Raw genomic sequence first — 14,093 nt, 5'->3', positions numbered from 1 at the left:
AAGACTGACTTAAACATCCTTTGTCTGACGAGCTTTGTGGAGGACTGTATACTGTGGAGAAGTGTGGTTTTGGTATAATACAGACAGTATCAACGCACACAAAGAATTGCTGCCACATCCATGGAGACATAGTACATGAACAAAAATCATGGGGGGATTAGTTACCTTATAACAAGCTAATTATAATATAGACAGCACACCCCCATGAGCAATCCAATTAGTATGTCACGTGTGTACTCAGGTAGATGGTATGTGGAACATCGACCAACATGTGTCCACAGTGGTGACTATTCCCTTGTATGTAACACAACTCCTGAGCATGTGTGGGAACAGCCACATCAAAGAGCATTATAGTTCCACAGTTCTCATCCCTCATCAAACCAATAACTAAGTACAATGCACCCTTTTTCATGTACCTCCCTACACATCTTCTAGGGATGAGCCACATTTGCCACAGTGAGCTCCCACACATCTTATCATCCATACCTAAGTATTCTTTTTGTTGCATGCACATTAATAGTTGATGGCATGGAACTCCCATCAAGGTGTTATAAGAGATGTATGTGTGATACCTGTCCTGATGAATATATATATATATATATATATATATATATATATATATATATATATATATATATATATATATATGGCCTGGGTTTCATTTATAACAGTGTGGATTGTGCCATATATATATATATATATATATGTATATATATATATATATATATATATATATATATATATATATATATATATATATGTCATGCATCTGTCAGCTGGCTAGAATTGTAACAAAAACAAACTGAAATCACTTAAAATCTGGGAAAAGCAAAATGAGTAGCACACCAGTAAATGAAATAATTGAAATAATTTAATCATGTAAAGCGCTTTTCATTTGCACTATCAGCAAACTTCTTCAGACAACCATTTACTCCTCAATAGTAGTATATATACTTTGAGTTCACTAAACAATTAATCAATTAACAAACACAATGGCTTAACAACAATCTAATACCATCCCCTTAAAGGTATAAAGATATCTACAAGTAGTGTGTGCATAAAAAAATATATAAATATACAAAATGTAGCACAGCACTAATGCTAAGCTTGAAAACTTAATCTTAAAGACATACAACTAAATAATGTCATTAAATAAAGTATGTAATACATGCTAACTGTATTAAAATAGCTGTAAAAAAACTATCACTCAGCAATTCCACGCTGAAATGGTTCCAATCCTACCTGTCCAATAGGCAACAGGCTGTTCTATGGCAGGACAAATTATCTACATGCCTACCTGTTACACTTGGAGTTCCCCAAGGATCTATTCTTGGCCCTCTTCTCTTCACCATCTTTGTTAATGACCTGCCCACAATCACCCCCCATGCTACATGCATTCAATATGCAGATGATTCGACTATCATCAGCACTGCCTCCAACCTGGCAGACCTCACTGCTTCAACCCAAGACACCTTCAACCTAATAGAAAAATGGTTCTCAAGTCGACAACTAGTTCTCAACCCCAACAAAACAAAACTACTTACTTTCTCACCCACTAACAAGACTCTTCTCCCCACCTTCTCTATTACATCCTCCAATGGAATCACTATATCACCAGAAGCTCACACAAAGCTATTAAGTGTTACCATTGATAACTCCCTTAAATTTGACACCCATTTCAATCTTACCATCAAAACCGTCAATAAAAAGCTTAGCTCTCTCTATAAAGTAAAACACTTTCTCACTCCTCACGCTAAAATTACAATTGCCAGCACACACCTACTATCAACTCTTTTCTATGCCTCCCCCCTCTTTACAAACCTAAACAAGACAACCCTTAACAAACTTGCTTCTTGTTACAATCACATAGCTAGAATTGCCACAAATTCCACCTTTAGAACGCACCACTGCACTAACTTGAAGCAACTAGGGTGGTTAGAGTTTTCCAGCCAACTCCATTTCAACCAACTCAAAACGGCTCACCAGATACTGTATCACCCAGAGAAAACACCAGCTCTGAAAAACATCATTAACCCCTATATTAACCTGCAATCTTTACGCTCCTCCAATAAGATCTTAACTCAAACTACCAAAGCCAATAATTCTGCTGGGGATTCTCTATTCTCAAACTTTGTAGGTAAAATGTGGAACTCCCTACCGACCATGCTCACCTCAGAACCCTCACTCCTACAATTCAAAAAAAAGCTTAAACCCCATCTCAATGCTCTCTGGCAATGTCCCTGTTCCAAACCTGATTAACCACTATCATTTACCCTTCTCTTACCTCACTATCCTTAACCGCTTTTTAACAAGGCGCCTCGCCTTTGTAACTGACCTATGTTTTTTTTATATGCTGCTGTTGTTTTTTTTTTCCCAAGATGTGATGTATCTTTATATTGTATTTAGAACTCAACTATCTTCCTTTTTTTGCATTAACAATGTTTATATGTCTGTTATGTACTTGGAGCTTTTCTCCCCGGGCCTCCGCTGAAAATGGACATGTATCCAGTCGGACTCTCCCGGTTAACAAATGTAAAATAAATAAATAAAATAAATAAAAATACTCATATTAAACAATAACACCTAAGACATGTAAATACTTTAGAACATATCACAAAATTGTCTCATCATTTACTATGCATTATATTTGTTAACAAACAACTTTAAAAATGTGTATACATACTCCATGTATGTATACAGGTAAATAATATTTACTTCATTAAAAACAACCTATGGCTAAAATCACCTTTTAAGGCTCTTCAGTTTTAAAACACTACTCAAGCTACAATTTTCATTTAACCCTGGTAAATTATAAGCATTAAGTCTGATCTGCCAAGATCGTTCTAATTCTTCCAAAAGTAATGGTGTAGGGCCACCCCTTTTATCTTGTATAATTTGGTCAATAACTAAGAATCTAAAACTGTGTTCAGAGAATTCAAAGATATGTTTGACTAGAGCATTATCCTGTTTTTCTTATTGATGGCATAAAGATGTTCATACATATGGTCACGGACCCTCCTTTCCGTCTTGCCTATGTAAAATGACAAACATCCCTGACACTGAGCCAAGTAAACGACCATCCTAGAGTTACAATTAACCCGACATCTTAACTTGTATTGGAAACCATGCACGTGAAACCTGTTGGATTCAATTACAAATTTACAATAATTGCAGTTCTGACATTTGTACATACCAGCAGTCCTGACTTGTTTACATTTTTGCTGTTCAAATAATGATTTAAGATTCCTTCCTTTCCTAAATGTAGTGCCTGGATATTCTCCTAACTTATTTAAGACTCCTGGGTTACTAGCAAAAAGACCCCAATTTTTTCACAAAATTCCTATACAATAATAACTTAAAACATTGTAAGTAGTAACAAACCTTGTTCCTGTGGAATTAACAGGTAGAACAGAAACAATGCATCCAGTTTTACCTAATTCAGGCTCGGGTGTAATATGATAACTTTTGTTACCTAAAATAGGTTTATACATTCCTTTAGCTCGTTTGTGATAAACTTCAGTAGTTAGTTCATCAATTAAACCTGAAGGATAACCTCAATGTACAAACATTGTTTTCAACAGTTGACATTCCTCTTTAAAGTCATTCTCCGTGGTTACAATGCAGGCTGCCCTCACTAATTGGCCCTTGATGACTGAGCGTTTCTGGTGGAAGGGGTGACAACTAGAGAAGTGGAGGAAAGTGTTAAAGTATGTTTCCTTCCTATGTATTTTAGCCTCATAGTTTTTTAACACAAAATTCTTAGTTAAGCTAATATCAAGATAAGCTATCTTGTTGGTGTCAAATGTAGAAGTAAACCAGAGAAAGTTAGTAGAGGTATTAAAAATATTCACTAACATTTCACTAGATTCTACACTACCATTAAGTAGAATAAAAATGTCATCTAGGTAGCGAGTATAGAAAACCATAAGATTTTTAATACTAAGATTATTGAACACATACTCAGACTCCCAGTGGGCCATGACTAAATTAGCTATACTTGCTCAACAGGGGGAGCCCATTGCCACTCCAGTTTTCTGTGAATAGAAGTTGTCAGCAAACATAAAAAAAATATTCTACAATATGTTTATTCTCTTTGGAAAAAAAAAAAATCTTTTAGAATCATTTGCTTATTATACTTATGTTTTTGCTCTTATTATGTTTATATAATACACGTATTAACTAGTCCTGATGTAAAATCCTTGTATTTGTATTGTCAATCTCTTTTTTTAGTATTTTATAACTCTTGGAGCTTTTCTCCTCGGGCCTCTACTGAAAATGGACATATATCCAGCTAGACTAGCCCGGTCAACAAATGTAAAATAAAATAAAAATAAATAAATAAATAAATAAATAAAATAAAATATAATTTCCAAAAGTTCAATCACCAGTGATGTTTCATCTGAAGTAGCCCCATTCTTAATTAAAACTTGAGCCACCCAGTCAACTCCAATATTGTGAGGTATGCATGTATATAGATCTTTCATGTCTACAGTGAGAAAGTTGTAGTCTGGATCAAACACCAGACTATCCAACTTCTCTAGGAATGACCATGAATCTTTGCAAATTTGTTGCTCAGGTTTAAGAATTTTTTGTAAAATAGAATCAACTACCTTAGCACACGAGTAAGTGGGAGAACCATGTCCAGCCACAAGAGGTCTCATAGGTGGATTACTCAAATCCTTATGAATTTTTGGTATGCCAAAGAGATAGGGGTATCTTGGAAATTGTGTAGACAAGTAATTAAATATGTTCTGTTCTATTCTCCCTTCAATAAACATATCTAAAATACTGTTCTTAATTGTAGTATATGCATGATTTATTTCAGAACGAGAACTAAGTTCATATGAGGGATCATTCAACAGATTTTCCATACGTTTAGAATAGTCTACATTATCAAAAATTCGCAAGCCCCCTCCCTTATCAGGCTTGCAAACATGAATGTCATGCAATTTAATAAAATCCAAATAAACGTTCTCTTCTTTCCAAGTTAAATCGGTCGAATGAACCCTATTACTATGTTTAACATTGTGGCGGATATCTAGCTCACACAATTGTTCAAACACCTGAATCAGAGGATGCAATGGGGGGTTGAACGTACTAGAAATCCTAAATTGATCATTATGGGCTACTAATGTTTCACCCCCAACATTAAATTGAAATTCAGTTTCCTACTAAAAATGTTTAAGTCAATGATAGTTCCTACTAAATCATACTTCTGCATAGGGACATAGGTGTAGCCCTTAGACAAAAAGTCTACCATATTAGACGTAATACAGAGGAAAAGTTAAAAACTTTAAAGTCTCCTGTCCTATTAGTAATAATGGTAGGCTTACCCTCCACCAATACTTTATCAGCCAAAGATGAACGAAAGTCAAGAGAAACAACATTAAAATTATTATGCAATCCTAAGGCCGAACTACTGGTATTATCCGGCCAACTATATGAGTCAAATATGTCATTAGACTCATTAAGTTCAAAATTCACCAAGTTTAAGTCTTGTTCCTTCTCGATCTCTGTTTGTTTTTTTTCTGATTGGAGTTGTTCCATTGTTTGGGTCTTGCCCCTGTTTGATTAACCTCCCGAAAATTTTGATTCACTATGTTATATTGCTTGTTTAAATTGGACAATCTTTCACTCCTCCTAACCTCTCCGTGGTCTTGACCATCGATAAAATCTGAATTAGAATCATCAATTACATAAGTTGTTGTCTTAGGATGTTGATTTACATGTTGACCTTGAGAATTAATGAGTGGAGGGCCTGGATTAGAAACAAAAACTGCACTACGCTCTAATGAAACTTGCCAGATCTGTGCGGTGGAAGGTAATGGATACGCCTTACCACTCTGATAAGCTTTACTATCATGGTCTAACTTCTTGGCTTTATTGCTTTTAAGTTTAGCCAAGTACTGGTCAAACGCAAGATAGTGCCTAAAGGTTTAAGACACTACCAATACCCAACTGGCTTAGTACCCAATTCCAACTTCTATAAGGAATTGGTAGAATTATTTGACCGGCAAGGCTTAGAATTGTTAGAATTAATGGTCAAACATTATACAGTTTGGGTAGATGAACTTAATACACAAGTAGTAGATTTGGATGTAAAGATTATAATGGACAATGACTTTGCTAGGTATAAGTATGAATATGGACGTATTTTTACCAGCATTGACCAGTACTTGGCTAAACTTAAAAGCAATAAAGCCAAGAAGTTAGACTGTGATAGTAAAGCTTATCAGAGTGGTAAGGCGTATCCATTACCTTCCACCACACAGATCTGGCAAGTTTCATTAGAGCGTAGTGCAGTTTCTGTTTCAAATAATGGCCCTCCACTCATTAATTCTCAAGGTCAACATGTAAATCAACCTCCTAACACAACAACTTATGTAACTGATGATTCTAATTCGGATTTTATCGATGGTCAAGACCACGGAGAGGTTAGGCGGAGTGAAAGATTGTCCAATTTAAACAAGCAATATAACACAGTGAATCAAAATTTTCAGGAGGTAAATCAAACAGGGGCAAGACCCAAACAATGGAACAACTACAATCAGAAAAAAACAAACAGAGATCGAGAAGGAACAAGACTTAAACTTAGTGACTTTTGAACTTAATGATTCTAATGACATCTTTGATTCATATAGTTGGCCGGATAATACCAGTATTTCGGCCTTAGTGTTGCATAATAATTTTAATGTTGTTTCTCTTGACTTTCGTTCATCTTTGGCTGATAAAGTATTGGTGGAGTGTAAGCCTACCATTATTACTAATAGGACAGGAGACTTTAAAGTTTTTAACTTTTCCTCTGTTTGTATTACTTCTGATATGATAGACTTTTTGTCTAAGGGCTACACCTATGTCCCTGTGCAGAAGTTTGATTTAGTAGGAACTATCATTGATTTAAAAATTTTACTAGGAAACTGACTTTCAATTTAATGTTGGGGGGTGAAACATTAGTAGCCCACAATGATCAATTTAGGATTTCTAGTATGTTCAACTCCCCATTGCATCCTCTGATTCAGGTGTTTGAACAATTGTGTGAGCTAGATATCCGCCACAATGTTAAATATAGTAATAGGGTTCATTCAACCGATTTAACTTGGAAAGAAGAGAAAGTTTATTTGGATTTTATTAAATTGCATGACATTCGTGTTTGCAAGCCAGATAAGGGAGGGGGCTTGGTAATTTTTAATAATGTAGACTATTCTAAACGTATGGAAAATCTGTTGGATGACCCCTCATATGAACTTAGTTCTCGTTCTGAAATAAATCATGCATATACTACAATTAAGAACAGTATTTTAGATATGTTTATTGAAGGGAGAATAGAACAGAACATATTTAATTACTTGTCTACACAATTTCCAAGATACCCCTATCTCTTTGGCATACCAAACATTCATAAGGATTTGAGTAATCCACCTATGAGACCTCTTGTGGATGGACATGGTTCTCCCACTTACTCGTGTGGTAAGGTAGTTGATCCAATTTTACAAAAATTTCTTAAACCTGAGCAACAAATTTGCAAAGATTCATGGTCATTCCTAGAGAAGTTGGATAGTCTGGAGTTTGATCCAGACTACAACTTTCTCACTGTAGACGTGAAAGATCTATATACATGCATATCTCACAATATTGGAGTTGACTGGGTGGTTCAAGTTTCAATTAAGAATGGGGCTACTTCAGATGAAACATCCCTGGTGATTGAACTTTTGGAAATTATATTGTATAATATTTTTTTATGTTTGGTGACAACTTCTATTTACAGAAAACTGGAGTGGTGATGGGCTCCCCCTATGGAGCAAGTATAGCTAATTTAGTCATGGCCCACTGGGAGTCTGAGTATGTGTTCAATAATCTTAGTATTAAAAATCTTATGGTTTTCTATACTCGCTACTAGACATTTTTATTCTATTTAATGGTAGTGTAGAATCTAGTGAAATGTTAGTGAATATTTTTAATACCTCTACTAACTTTTTCCGGTTTACTTCTACATTTGACACCAGCAAGATAGCTTATCTTGATATTAGCTTAACTAAGAATTTTGTGTTAAAAAACTTTGAGGCTAAAATACATAGGAAGGAATCATACTCTAAAACACTTTCCTCCACTTCTCTAGTTGTCACCCCTTCCACCAGAAATGCTCAGTCATCAAGGGCCAATTAGTGAAGGCAGCCCACATTGTAACCATGGAGAATGACTTTAAAGAGGAATGTCAACTGCTGAAAACAATGTTTGTACATCGAGGTTATCCTTCAGGTTTAATTGATGAACGAACTACTGAAGTTTATCACAAATGAGCTAAAGGAATGTATAAACCTATTTTAGGTAACAAAAGTTATCATATTACACCCGAGCCTGAATTAGGTAAAACTGGATGCATTGTTTCTGTTCTACCTGTTAATTCCACAGGAACTAGGTTTGTTACTACTTACAATGTTTTAAGTTATTATTGTATAGGAATTTTGCAAAAAAATTGGGGTCTTTTTGCTAGTAACCCAGGAGTTTTAAATAAGTTAGGAGAATATCCAGGCACTACATTTAGGAAAGGAAGGAATCTTAAATCATTATTTGAACAGCAAAAATGTAAACAAGTTAGGACTGCTGGTATGTACAAATGTCAGAACTGCAATTATTGTAAATTATTGTAAATTTGTAATTGAATCCAACAGGTTCCAAGTGCATGGCTTCCAATACAAGTTAAGATGCCGGGTTAATTGTAACTAATTGTTAATTAACTTCAAATCTCAACTCCATTCCTACCTCTCCTCCAACTGGAAGTGCAATTGCACTCTCCCCACCTAGCCTACCCTAGATGCTATTTAATCTAACAATGTTACCATGAATGTAAATATTGTAAATAGTCTATTTTCCCTTTTCTCCCCTCTCTTAAATTGTACTTATACTGCCATCACAAGACTCAGATACTATGTAACCATTGAAATACTCACATCATCACATGATTCAGATGCTATGTAACCAATGTAATACAGCATGTTTCTGATTTGTAATGTAATTGTATTTTTTAAATCTTTTACTATAATTTGTTGTATCTTAATGTTTACTATGTAAGGTGGAGCTTTTCTCCCCGGGCCTCCACTGAAAACGGGCTCCTGAGCCCAGTGGACCTCCCCGGTCATCAAACTGAAACAAATAAATAAATAAATGAAGCTCATGGAACTTGGTGCAATTTGCTGAGTTCCATGCAAGAACTGCAGATAAATAAGTTATACGCAATATGCCCAAATCTATAGAGAATGCCACAGCACAAGACAGACATAACCAATGACATCAGGGCAGCTGCAATCAGTCTTGTCAAATATGTATTCCAGGAAAAGTTGTTCATAAAGTAATACATGTTTGTGTATGATCAATGCACATCTGCAGAATTTATACAAGCCCAATGGAAATTCTATTAATACACGGAAAGTAATAAATGAAGACAATTGTGCATCACTGTTATGTATGGAAAATGACAAATATCCACAAGCATATATATTGTTGTATACAGTACATGGACAATAATAAATGTATCCCTCACAAGTTGCAGAATAGGATATAATATGCAAGATTTCTAGTTAAAAAATGTAATTAAGGTGAAGGGCACTCACTGCCATTTTATCATGATAAACACTAGCTAACAATGGGTGTGGAGACACATGAAAAATGCAAGTGATGCAGACAACAATGTCAGTCACAGAGGCTGACAACTAATCCTTACCAAGGCAGCTGCTTTTCTTTATTGAACATGTGCCAGACACATTTATGTTGAGGTGTTACTATAACATTTAAATTTTCACTGTAACTTATTATGTGCAACTAATGCATCATGTTTACATACCATGGTTAAAGTATGTGTGCAAAAATATAATGTAAGATTAACAATCCATTGTGAACTTAAAATGTATATGCAAATATGATGAGGAATGCAACATGATTAATAAGTGACATCACAACAGTATATAATCATAATGGAACTGTCCTCAGCAGATGTATCCTGTCCCTGCCTACATTTGTTTTATGCTTACATACACACTCTTGCACAGTGAAAACAATATAATGGTGATAATGAAGATAATATTCAACAACTCAGACATAAAATAAACCTAAGCATGGCTTGTGGCACACCAGTAAAAGGAAATGGTGTGTAATGGGTTTAACAAACCATCAAAATGCAGGTATACAGTATTACAAGAGAAGTGGAATTCAAGAACTATATACCAATAGAGGTCTGCTAACAGCATAAAGAATGCTGAGTTAGAAGTCACACATTCAATAATAGAATAGACTGACAATGCACAAAGTAAAAAGAACGGCTACCATACATACAAGTTTGCTACAATCTACTATACAAACAGCAACAACACTACAAGCAACACACGTATAAGCCACTGAAGTATATCCCAATATACCAGGTGAACACAGATGTCTGTAATTTAGGATGTCAAAAAACAACACATGAGCACAATGTAATAGCAAACTCCTGTAGATAACACATAACACTCCAGTCCACTTACATCTGTTTAAAATTAATGTTGTTCACAATAAGACTGTACATATTACATATACCTTGCAGATGCATTATGGGAAGTCTGACATAATGTTAGCATGCCTGAATGTCATAAAACTACACATCTAAACCTAAGCATTTAAAGATAATAATACTTTTTTCCAGAGGCATAAAGGTAGAAACTCACAACACATACCTCTCTCCCTCCATTGCTCCCGAAGCCTGTGGATATGCTCTATGCACAAGGATCTGTTCCTGGAATGATCTTCAGCAGCTAAATACAGAAAAGATGATGTATTTTACCAACAAAAAGATTACTTAAGCTCAGTACATAATGACTGTACAAAAAAGAACACTGAAGAAATAGTTATCAGTACAGATTAGCAAGCTTTGCCATACAGTACCACATTTTGGAAATTCAATCACTGATGCTTCACTCTCAGTATTGTACACATGAGGATTATTTCATCAATAGTGGAGTAAATAAGATTCATTCTACCACTGCTGCATATGATCACACTATAAGCCAGAACCCAACATGCCTGGCAAAGCATTCTTCACAGTTGTTGCATAAATTGATGGACGTCAAACATTTTACAGCTATGAATAGGGTATATATTAGATAATCAAACATTCAAAAGTTCCACTGTCATATGGTCGACACCTCATGATCGAACTTTGAAAAGTTTGAAAATTTAATAAAAACAAAATAAACTACACAAATAACCTACATGAACATTTTAAGCAGGGGGGCAAGCCCCCCTGCAACCCCACGTGGGGGGCTGTGCCACCCCCATGCTATTTAAATATACCAAGTCCGAGATTGCATTACAGTGCAGAAAAAGGACATCTTCCCATTCCGCTCTGTATGGAGATTTCCCATTAAAACATTTGAACTTTCAAAAATTCAATCATATGGTGTCAACCACATGACAGTCGAACTTTTGAAAGTTTGATCATCTAATATAGACCCAATGAATATACAAGGAAGCATTACACACAGACTAACAGCTTTGTCAATTTAAGATGATGTGTTAAGTGTATAGACATACCTAGCCATCTGGGCAAAGACCTGACAATGTACACAGTCAGTTTTCCTTCTGTCTCAGTTTGCAAGAAAATATTCAACTGCACCTGCAACACATAAATTGCCATTAAAGGAATTACTCTATAACTGTATTATTCAAACCTATGCATGTATATTATGTAGGATGACAGTCAATTGAAAGAATTAATGGAGTATAGCAGAATGTTGTATAATTTAAACTGTAACATCAGTATAATCCAGCATTTAGACAAACAGCATTATCAACTGAGGTATACTGCATGCATGATGTTTCTAAAAGTTTTGTGGATAATGAAGACGTGTAGTCATCCAGGGCCACCTGGAAGGGGATAGACATATGGTTCCCTTGTGATAATGTAGGGACATCAGATGACAGACATGATGACCATAATACACTGTCCAGTGTAGAATCTGATAATGACGGTGACTCTTCCCCACAACAGACTGCCACTGTCCATCATAGTACACTTGGGAAGGCAGCTGATGTTATAGACAAATGAATGCTCAGAGAGATGTTACAGCTGTGATCTGCCCATGCCACTGATCATGTAACGCACCAACTATGTGTGCTACATTAAGTTCGGGAGCACAGACATGCACAGGTCATGGCAGCATTAACTGCACAGCATGATAATGTGATATCTGATGCACATTCTGTTGAAAACCTTATTACAGTGGTGCTAGAGCACTGCCACAGTAAAAACTGGGTGTTATGGGCCTTAACTGTACTTTACAACCACACGGCACTTGAACATCAATGTCTGTCCTGCATCTTGCATCCACATCTGCTGTTGGTCACTCAACTGTGAGCCTAGCAGTCATGTGCAGACAGAGACATAACACTACTACTCCTAACCACACTGCATCCCATAATACTACTGTCATCACATCCAGCTCCTTGGTACAGCACCATGGGCTGAGTGTTTACGGGCATTTCAGTGGCAGCCAGGACCATGGTGTGAGCCATCAGCATGGGTGCCATAGACTGTGTCAGAGTGACACTGATGGTTGATCCATTGTGTAGTCTGTTGTGTTATTCTGATCCTGTGACAATGATGACTGCTGTGCTGATCACTGTCTGTTGGTGGTTTTTCAAATGTCTGATGCCACAGGGTTTTTCTGATCATTTTTCTGATATAGGTGACTATCTTTCAGTTGTGATGTGTAATACTTATTTATTAGTAGTATATGTTAGTGCAGATATTGACCGCAGCAATGCTTTTATGTGACAATCTCCAGGCTTCTATGCTTGAATCTCTTTCTAGTCAACATAAAGAACATAGGTTCATAAATTCATAGGACTATCAGCCCTACGGCCTATACAAGCCTAGCCAAAAAGGTTGCCTGGCTTTCACCACCCAAGAAAATTATTTTCCTGTGCCCCTATCGAGCAGAGCCACAGAGGTGATCCCGGGATGAGTTTCCTATTTCCCATCCAGTCATCAAGATTTTTCTTGAAAAGTGCTAATGAGGAGCTTTGTTTGATATATATAGGTAGTTTATTCCAGAGTGTGGGAATTCTCTGGGACAGGAATCTATCCCTCCAGCATATTCTGTTTATTGCAGTGACAAGGTTTAGGTCCCTAGAGCATGTAGCTCAGAGGAATTGAGATTTCTTTAAGTGTAGCATGTCCAAAAACTCTGGGTTTGACATAGCTTTGTATGTTAGGCAGAGATCCCCTCTGAGTAGGCGATATGCGACGGAGTAAAGCTGGAGTTTTTTGAGTCTGCGTAGGGCATCTGTTTGAGTCTGGTAATCCTCTTTGTGAGGTATTTCTGTGGCCTTTCCAGTTGTTGTAGATGTCTTGTGAGGTACTTACCAAAAGGGGCATTGTACTCTATAATGGGTCTAATGAGAGACGAGTTGAGGGGAACAATGACCTCTTTTTTCCTGGATGAGAAACCTTTTGTGATGAGGTGTGCCACATAGAGGAATTTCCTGACTACTGTGGTGATGTGATTATCAAAGGAGAGACTACTGTCCACCTGAGTCCCAAGGTCTCTTATCACAGTTTTTACCAAAAGGGAAAGACATTGCACTTTTTGGCATTGAGCTTGAGGCCATGGCTTTGAAACCAGGCATTTGTCTCAGTGAGGGACTTTTGTAGGATGTCCACATCATTAGGAGTTTCAGTTATAGCTCCTAGTTTGCAGTCATCTGCGAACTTCATTAGTCAAAGACCTTCTGTGTTAGCCTGTACTTCAGAAAAGTAGATACTAAATAGGAGAGGACCCAGGACTGAACCGTGTGGTACTCCACTTGTCACTGGCCTGAAGTCGGATTTGGAGTCTGTTAATTTCACAGTGTGGGTTCTGTCAGTGAGCCAGTTGGGAACCCATCTTGTGACATAGGGATTTTACCTAGTTTAGTGAGTTTATCTATAATTCCTGAGTGGGAGATGGTGTCAAAAGCCTTGGCAAGATCTATATAGGCTGTGTGAACCACCTTACCCTTGTCTAGGGCTTTGGTGACTGCTTCAAATAAGTCTATCAGGTTTAGGAGACATGATCTGCCTTTTA

This window comes from Protopterus annectens, chromosome 4.part1 (genome assembly GCF_019279795.1).
Source record: "Protopterus annectens isolate FY-2018-M chromosome 4.part1, PAN1.0, whole genome shotgun sequence".
Lineage (NCBI taxonomy): Eukaryota > Metazoa > Chordata > Ceratodontiformes > Protopteridae > Protopterus > Protopterus annectens.
Note: the sequence above shows the minus strand (reverse complement) of the source record.